Source organism: Arachis stenosperma, chromosome 4 (assembly GCF_014773155.1).
Source record: "Arachis stenosperma cultivar V10309 chromosome 4, arast.V10309.gnm1.PFL2, whole genome shotgun sequence".
NCBI lineage: Eukaryota > Viridiplantae > Streptophyta > Magnoliopsida > Fabales > Fabaceae > Arachis > Arachis stenosperma.
In genome coordinates, this window is record NC_080380.1 from 53,089,122 (window position 1) to 53,098,429 (window position 9,308).

General features: G+C 39.8%; 1 non-coding gene across 1 annotated transcript; it reads left to right on the forward strand.

Annotated features, from left to right (window-relative positions):
- The first annotated feature begins 3,700 nt into the window (after positions 1 to 3,700).
- LOC130978563 (small nucleolar RNA R71) lies at positions 3,701 to 3,808 on the forward strand. Its single transcript, XR_009086187.1, has one exon. It is a non-coding gene; the product is annotated as a small nucleolar RNA R71 (small nucleolar RNA).
- The last annotated feature ends 5,500 nt before the right edge of the window (positions 3,809 to 9,308 follow it).

Consider the following 9,308-nt stretch of genomic DNA (forward strand, 5'->3'; position numbering starts at 1 on the left):
AAAAAAAATACCTAATCTAAGCAACAAGATGAACCGTCAGTTGTCCAGCCTAACAATCCCGGGCAAAACACCAAAAATTGATGTTGCCGGATCTTGGCTCTGATGTTACCAAAAGCTTGCTCAAACATGAACAATCCCCGGCAACGGCGCCAAAAACTTGGTCGGCGAAATTGTGAACTATACTTTTTCACAACTCTCATAATCCCTGGTAATGGCTCCAAAAACTTGGTGCGCTTAATACCATGGCATTACACAACTTCGCACAACTAACCAGCAAGTGCACTGGGTCGTCCAAGTAATAAAACCTTACGTGAGTAAGGGTCGATCCCACGGAGATTGTTAGTATTGAAGCAAGCTATGGTCATCTTGTAAATCTTAGTCAGGCAAACTCAGATATATGGTGATGAACGAAAAATAACATAGAAGATAAAGATAGTGATACTATGTATATCATTGGTGTATGAGCTTCAGACAAGTGTATGAAGATGCCTTCCCTTCCGTCTCTCTGCTTTCCTACAGCCTTCATCCAATCCTTTCTTACTCCTTTCCATGGCAAGCTCGTGTAGGGTCTCACTGTTGTCAGCAGCTACCTCCCTCCTCAGTGAAAGCGATTGCATATGTCCTGTCACGGCATAGCGGAATTCATCTGTCGGTTCTCAATCAGGCGCGGAATAGAATCCAGTGATTCTTTGCGTTATCGCTAACGCCCCGCCCTCAGGGTTTGAAGCACGTCACGTCATTCAGTCATTGAATCCTACTCAGAACACCACAGACAAGGTTAGACCTTCCGGATTCTCTTGAATGCTGACATCAGGTCCTCCTATACCACGAAGACTCCGAAGAATCCAAGAGATATTCACTAAGCCTCGAATGCTTGTAGAACAAGAATGGTTGTCAGTCCTTGTTCATAGGTGAGAGTGGTGATGGCGTCAATCATCACCATCATCATGTTGAAGAACAAGTGATATCTTGGTAAAACAACAAGCGGAATTGAATGGAAGAACAATAGTAATTGCATTAATACTCGAGGTACAGCAGAGCTCCACACCCTTAATCTATGGTGTGTAGAAACTCCACCGTTGAAAATACATAAGAACAGGGTCTAGGCATGGCCGAATGGCCAGCCTCCCAGAGGTCTAAGATAGCATAAAACAAAGATAGCTACCAAAGTCTCGATACAACAATAGTAAAAGGTCCTACTTATAGATAACTAGTAGCCTAGGTGTACAAGATGAGTAAATGACATAAAAATCCACTTCCGGGCCCACTTGGTGTGTGCTTGGGCTGAGCAATCAAGGAAATTCGTGTAGAGAACTTTTCTGGAGTTAAACGCCAGCTCCCATGCCAGTTTGGGCGTTTAACTCCAACTTTTATTCCTGTTCCGGCGTTTAACGCTGGAATTCCTGAGGCCGGATTGCTTTGCGGGTTTGGGCCATCAATCTTGGACAAAGTATGGACTATTATATATTGCTGGAAAGCCCTGGATGTCTACTTTCCAACGCCGTTGAGAGCGCGCCAATTGGGCTTCTGTAGCTCCAGAAAATCCACTTCGAGTGCAGGGAGGTCAGAATCCAACAGCATCTGCAGTCCTTTTTGGTCTCTGAATCAGATTTTTGCTCAGGTCCCTCAATTTCAGCCAGAAAATACCTGAAATCACAGAAAAACACACAAACTCATAGTAAAGTCCAGAAAAGTGAATTTTAAATAAAAACTAATAAAAATGTACTAAAATCTAACTAAAAGATATCAAAAACATACTAAAAACAATGCCAAAAAGTATACAAATTATCCGCTCATCAAAACGCCAGCAATATCTTCCTCCAGGGTGTGCTGTTTTTCTTCCTATTTTTCATTCTGTTTTTGCTTTTTCAATTGATTTTGTGACTTCTTATGATCATCAACCTACAAAATAAAATAAAATAACAAAGGAAAATAGATAAAATATAACATTGGGTTGCCTCGCAACAAGCGCTTCTTTAATGTCAGTAGCTTGACAGAGGGCTCTCATGGAGCCTCACAGATACTCAGAGCAATGTTGGAACCTCCCAACACCAAACTTAGAGTTTGAATGTGGGGGTTCAACACCAAACTTAGAGTTTGGTTGTGGCCTCCCAACACCAAACTTAGAGTTTGACTGTGGGAGCTTTGCTTGACTCTGATTTGAGAGAAGCTCTTCATGCTTCCTCTCCATGGTGACAGAGGGATATCCTTGAGCCTTAAACACAAAGGATTCTTCATTCACTTGAATGATCAGTTCACCTCCATCAACATCAATCACAGCCTTTGCTGTGGCTAGGAAGGGTCTGCCAAGGATAATAGATTCATCCATACATTTCCCAGTCTCTAGGACTATGAAATCAGTAGGGATGTAATGGTCTTCAACCTTTACCAGAACATCCTCTACAAGTCCATAAGCTTGTTTCTTTGAATTGTCTGCCATCTCTAGTGAGATTCTTGCAGCTTGTACCTCAAAGATCCCTAGCTTCTCCATTACAGAGAGAGGCATGAGGTTTACACTTGACCCTAAGTCACACAGAGCCTTCTTGAAGGTCATGGTGCCTATGGTACAAGGTATGGAAAACTTCCCAGGATCTTGTCTCTTTTGAGGTAATTTCTGCCTAGACAAGTCATCCAGTTCCTTGGTGAGCAAAGGGGGTTCATCCTCCCAAGTCTCATTCCCAAATAACTTGTCATTTAGCTTCATGATTGCTCCAAGATATTTAGCAACTTGCTCTTCAGTGACATACTCATCCTCTTCAGAGGAAGAATACTCATCAGAGCTCATGAAAGGCAGAAGTAAGTCTAATGGAATCTCTATGGTCTCATTTTGAGCCTCAGATTCCCATGGTTCCTCATTAGGGAACTCAGTGGAGGTCAGTGCACGCCCATTGAGGTCTTCCTCAGTGGCGTTCACTTCTTCTCCTTCCTCTCCAAATTCGGCCATGTTGATGGCCTTGCACTCTCCTTTTGGATTTTCTTCTGTATTGCTTGGAAGAGTACTAGGAGGGAGTTCAGTAATTTTCTTGCTCAGCTGTCCCACTTGTGCCTCCAAATTCCTAATGGAGGACCTTGTTTCAGTCATGAAACTTTGAGTGGTTTTGATTAGATCAGAGACCATGGTTGCTAAGTCAGAGGGGTTCTGCTTAGGATTCTCTGTCTATGGCTGAGAATATGATGGAAAAGGTTTGCCATTGTTAAACCTGTTTCTTCCACCATTATTGTTGAAACCTTGTTGAGGTCTCTCTTGATTCTTCCATGAGAAATTTGGGTGATTTCTCCATGAAGAATTATAGGTGTTTCCATAGGGTTCTCCTAGGTAATTCACCTCTTCCATTGAAGGGTTCTCAGGATCATAAGCTTCTTCTTCAGATGAAGCATCCTTAGTACTGCTTGGTGCATTTTGCATTCCAGACAGACTTTGAGAAATCAAATTGACTTGTTGAGTCAATATTTTATTCTGAGCCAAAATGGCATTCAGAGTGTCAATCTCAAGAACTCCTTTCTTTTGACTTGTCCCATTGTTCACAGGATTCCTTTCAGAAGTGTACATGAATTGGTTATTTGCAACCATTTCAATTAGCTCTTGAGCTTCTGTAGGCATCTTCTTCAGATGAAGAGATCCTCCAGCAGAGCTATCCAAAGACATCTTGGATAGTTCAGAGAGACCATCATAGAAAATACCTATGATGCTCCATTCAGAAAGCATATCAGATGGGCACTTTCTGATCAATTGTTTGTATCTTTCCCAAGCTTCATAGAGGGATTCTCCATCCTTCTGTCTGAAGGTTTGGACTTCCACTCTAAGCTTGCTCAATTTTTGAGGTGGAAAGAACTTTGCCAAGAAGGCATTGACTAGCTTTTCCCAAGAGTCCAGGCTTTCTTTAGGTTGTGAGTCCAACCATATCCTAGCTCTGTCTCTTACAGCAAAAGGGAATAGCATAAGTCTGTAGACCTCAGGGTCAACCCCCATTAGTCTTGACAGTGTCACAAATTTGCAAGAATTCAGCTAAGAACTGATGAGGATCTTCCAGTGGAAGTCCATGGAACTTGCAATTCTGTTGCATTAGAGAAACTAGTTGAGGCTTAAGCTCAAAGTTGTTTGCTCCAATGGCAGGGATAGAGATGCTTCTCCCATAGAAGTCGGGAATAGGTGCAGTAAAGTCACCCAGCACCTTCCTTGCATTGTTGGCATTGTTGTTGTTTTCGGCTGCCATGTCTTCTTCTTTGAAGAATTCGGTTGGGTTCTCTACAGAGAGTTGTGCCTTAGCTTCTCTTAGCTTACGCTTCAAGGTCCTTTCAGGTTCAGGGTCAGCTTCAACAAGAATGCCTTTGTCTTTGCTCCTGCTCATATGAAAGAGAAGAGAACAAGAAAATGTAGAATCCTCTATGTCACAGTATAGAGATTCCTTGAGGTGTCAGAGGAAAAGAAAAATAGAAGAAAGAGGTAGAAGAATTCGAACTTAATCAGATAGAGTTCGAATTGTGCATTGAGAAGGAGTGATACTCCATAAATAGAAGGATGTGAAAAGAGAGGAAGAAATTTTCGAAAATTAAGTTAAAAAGATTTTAAAAACATTTTGAAAAACTTTAATTGATTTTCGAAAACCAAGAGTGGGAAAAAAATCAAGTGATTTTTGAAAAAGATTTTGAATTTAGAAATCAAGAAGATATGATTGAAAACTATTTTGAAAAAGATGTGATTAAAAAGATATGATTGAAAAGTTATGGTTTTAAAAAGATATGATTAAAAAGATATGATTTGAAAACAATTTTAAAAAGATTTGATTTTAAAAATTAATGACTTGCCTAACAAGAAAAGATATGATTCAAACATTAAACCTTTCTCAACAGAAAAGGCAACATACTTGAAATGTTGAATCAAATCATTAATTGATAGCAAGTATCTTTGAAAAAGGAAAGAAATTGATTTTGAAAACATTTGATTGAAAAGATATGATTTGAAAAAGATTTCATTTTGAAAAACTTTGAAAACTTGAAAAAAAATTGATTTGAAAACAAAATCCTCCCCCTTGTGCCATCCTGGCGTTAAACGCCCAGAATGGTATCCATTCTGGCGTTTAATGCCCAAAGTGCTACCTTTTTGGGCGTTAAACGCCCAACCAGGTACCCTGGCTAGCGTTTAAACGCCAGTCTGTCCTTCTTCACTGGGCGTTTTGAACGCCCAGCTTTTTCTGTGTAATTCCTTTGCTGCATGTTCTGAATCTTCAGTTCCCTGTACTATTGACTTGAAAATTGAACCAAGATCAAATAAACAATGCATGCAAGACACCAAACTTAAAATTAGACACTAGACTCAAACAAGAAACATAAAATATTTTTGGTTTTTTATGATTTTGAAATTTTTTTTTTTTGGATTTTTCGAAAATTATATGGAAATAGAAAATAAAGGTTTCAGAATTCTCAATTTGAATTCCAGGAATCATTGCAATGCTAGTCTAAGACTCCGGTCCAGGAATTAGACATGGCTTCACAGCCAGCCAAGCTTTCAAAGAAAGCTTCGGTCCAAAACACTAGACATGGCCAATGGCCAGCCAAGCCTTAGCAGATCATTGCTCCAATAGCAAGATTGATAGAAATCAACAAGCTCTTGTGATGATAAGTTGAAACCTCGGTCCAACAAGATTAGACATGGCTTCTCAGCCAGCCAGATTTCAACAGATCATCATGAAACTCTAGAATTCATTATTAAGAACTCTGAAGAAAAATACCTAATCTAAGCAACAAGATGAACCGTCAGTTGTCCATACACAAAACAATCCCCGACAACGGCGCCAAAAACTTGGTGCACGAAATTGTGATCACTACAACTCAAATAATCCCTAGTAATGGCTCCAAAGACTTGGTGCTCAATACCATGGCATAAACACAACTTCGCACAACTAACCAGCAAGTGCACTGGGTCGTCCAAGTAATAAACCTTACGCGAGTAAGGGTCGATCCCACGGAGATTGTTGGTATGAAGCAAGCTATGGTCACCTTGTAAATCTTAGTCAGGCAGACTCAAATGGGTATAGATGATGAATAAAACATAAAGATAAAGATAGAGCTACTTATGTATATCATTGGTGAGAGCTTCAGATAAGCGAATGAAGATGCCTTCCCTTCCGTCTCTCTGCTTTCCCACTGTCTTCATCCAATCCTTCTTACTCCTTTCCATGGCAAGCTTATGCAAGGGTTTCACCGTTGTCAGTGGCTACCTCCCATCCTCTCAGTGGAAATGTTCAACGCACCCTGTCACGGCACGGCTATCCATCTGTCGGTTCTCGGTCAGGCCAGAATAGAATCCAGTGATTCTTTTGCGTCTGTCACTAACGCCCCACCTGCTAGGAGTTTGAAGCACGTCACAGTCATTCAATCATTGAATCCTACTCAGAATACCACAGACAAGGTTAGACCTTCCGGATTCTCTTGAATGCCACCATCAGTTCTTGCCTATACCACGAAGACTCTGATCTCACGGAATGGCTGGCTCGTTTGTCAGGCAAGCACTCGGTTGTCAGGCGATCAACCATGCATCGTGTATCAGGAATCCAAGAGATAAACACTAGAGCCTTGTTTGCTTGTAGAACAAAAGTGGTTGTCAGTCACTTTGTTCATAAGTGAGAATGATGATGAGTGTCACGGATCATCACATTCATCAAGTTGAAGAACAAGTGATATCTTGGACAAAGAACAAGCAGAATTGAATAGAAAAACAATAGTAATTGCATTAATACTCGAGGTACAGCAGAGCTCCACACCTTAATCTATGGTGTGTAGAAACTCCACCGTTGAAAATACATAAGAACAAGGTCTAGGCATGGCCGAATGGCCAGCCTCCCAAAGTGATCAAAAGATCTAAAGAAAAAGGTTCCAAAGATCAGAAGATGAAAATACAATAGTAAAAGGTCCTACTTATAGAAAACTAGTAGCCTAAGGTGTACAGAGATGAGTAAATGACATAAAAATCCACTTTCGGGCCCACTTGGTGTGTGCTTGGGCTGAGCAATGAAGCATTTTCGTGTAGAGACTCTTCTTGGAGTTAAATGCCAGCTTTTGTGCCAGTTTGGGCGTTTAACTCCCATTTTGGTGCCAGTTCCGGCGTTTAACGCTGGAAATTCTGAGGGTGACTTTGAACGCCTGTTTGGGCCATCAAATCTTGGGCAAAGTATGGACTATCATATATTGATGGAAAGCCCAGGATGTCTACTTTCCAACGCCGTTAAGAGCGCGCCAATTGGGCTTCTGTAGTTCCAGAAAATCCACTTCGAGTGCAGGGAGGTCAGAATCCAACAGCATCTGCAGTCCTTTTCAGTCTCTGAATCAGATTTTTGCTCAGGTCCCTCAATTTCAGCCAGAAAATACCTGAAATCACAGAAAAACACACAAACTCATAGTAAAGTCCAGAAAAGTGAATTTTAACTAAAAACTAATAAAAATATACTAAGAACTCAACTAAAACTACCAAAAACATACTAAAAACAATGCCAAAAAGCGTACAAATTATCCGCTCATCAAGAGACCATCATAGAAAATACCTATGATGCTCCATTCAGAAAGCATGTCAGAGGGACACTTTCTGATCAATTGTTTGTATCTTTCCCAAGCTTCATAGAGGGATTCTCCTTCCTTCTGTCTGAAGGTTTGGACTTCCACTCTAAGCTTACTCAATTTTTATGGTGGAAAGAACTTTGCCAATGCCTTAGCTTTTCCCAAGAGTTCAGGCTTTCTTTAGGTTGTGAGTCCAACCATATCCTAGCTCTGTCTCTTACAGCAAAAGGGAATAGCATAAGTTTGTAGACCTCAGGGTCAACCCCATTAGTCTTGACAGTGTCACAGATTTGCAAGAATTCAGCCAAAAACTGATGAGGATATTCCAATGGAAGTCCATGGAACTTGCAATTCTGTTGCATTAGAGAAACTAATTGAGGCTTAAGCTCAAAATTGTTCGCTCCAATGGCAGGGATAAAGATGCTTCTCCCACAGAAGTCGGGAGTAGGTGCAGTGAAGTCACCCAGCACCTTCCTTGCATTGTTGGCATTGTTGTTGTTTTTGGCTGCCATGGGTTCTTCTTTTTTGAAGATTTCTGTTAGGTCCTCTACAGAGAGTTGTGCCTTAGCTTCTCTTAGCTTTTGCTTCAAGGTCCTTTCAGGTTCAGGGTCAGCCTCAACAAGAATACTTTTGTCTTTACTCCTGCTCATATGAAAGAGAAGAGAACAAGAAAATATGGAATCCTCTATGTCACAGTATAGAGATTCCTTTAGGTGTCAGAGGAAAAGAAAAATAGAAGGAAGAAGTAGAAGAATTCGAACTTAGTGAGATTGAGTTCGAATTGTGCATTGAGGAGGAGTGGTACTCCATAAATAGAAGGATGTGAGAAGAGGGGAAGAGATTTTTCGAAAATTAGGTAAAAGATTTTAAAAACATTTTGAAAAACTTTAATTGATTTTCGAAAACTAAAAGTGGGAAAGAAATCAAGTGATTTTTGAAAAAGATTTGAAATTAGAAATAAAAAAAGATATGATTGAAAACTATTTTTGAAAAAGATGTGATTAAAAAGATATGATTTGAAAAACAATTTTAAAAAGATTTGATTTTAAAAATTAATGACTTGCCTAACAAGAAAAGATATGATTCAAACATTAAACCTTTCTCAACAGAAAAGGCAACATACTTGGAATGTTCAATCAAATCATTAATTGTTGGTAAGTATCTTTGAAAAAGGAAAGAAATTGATTTTGAAAAAGATTTGATTGAAAAGATATGATTTGAAAAAGATTTGATTTTGAAAAACTTTGAAAACTTGAAAAAAATTGGATTAAAAACAGAATCTTCCCTCTTGTGCCATCCTGGCGTTAAACGCCCAGAATGGTGCACATTCTGGTGTTTAACGCCCAATGCTCTACCCTTTTGGGCGTTAAACGCCCAACCAGGCACCCTGGCTGGCGTTTAAACGCCAGTCTGCCCTTCTTCACTGGGCGTTTTGAACGCCCAGCTTTTTCTGTATAATTCCTCTGCTGCATGTACTGAATCTTCAGTTCCCTGTATTATTGACTTGAAAATAGAACCAAGATCAAATAAACAATGCATGCAAGACACCAAACTTAAAATAAGACACTGGACTTAAACAAGAAACATAAAATATTTTTTTGGTTTTTATGATTTTGTAATTTTTTTGTGCTTTTTCGAAAATTATATGAAAAAAGAAAATAAAGGTTTCAGAATTCTTAATGAGAATTCCAGGAATCATTGCAATGCTAGTCTAAAGCTTCAGTCTAAAGGAATTAGACATGAATAGCCAAGCTTCA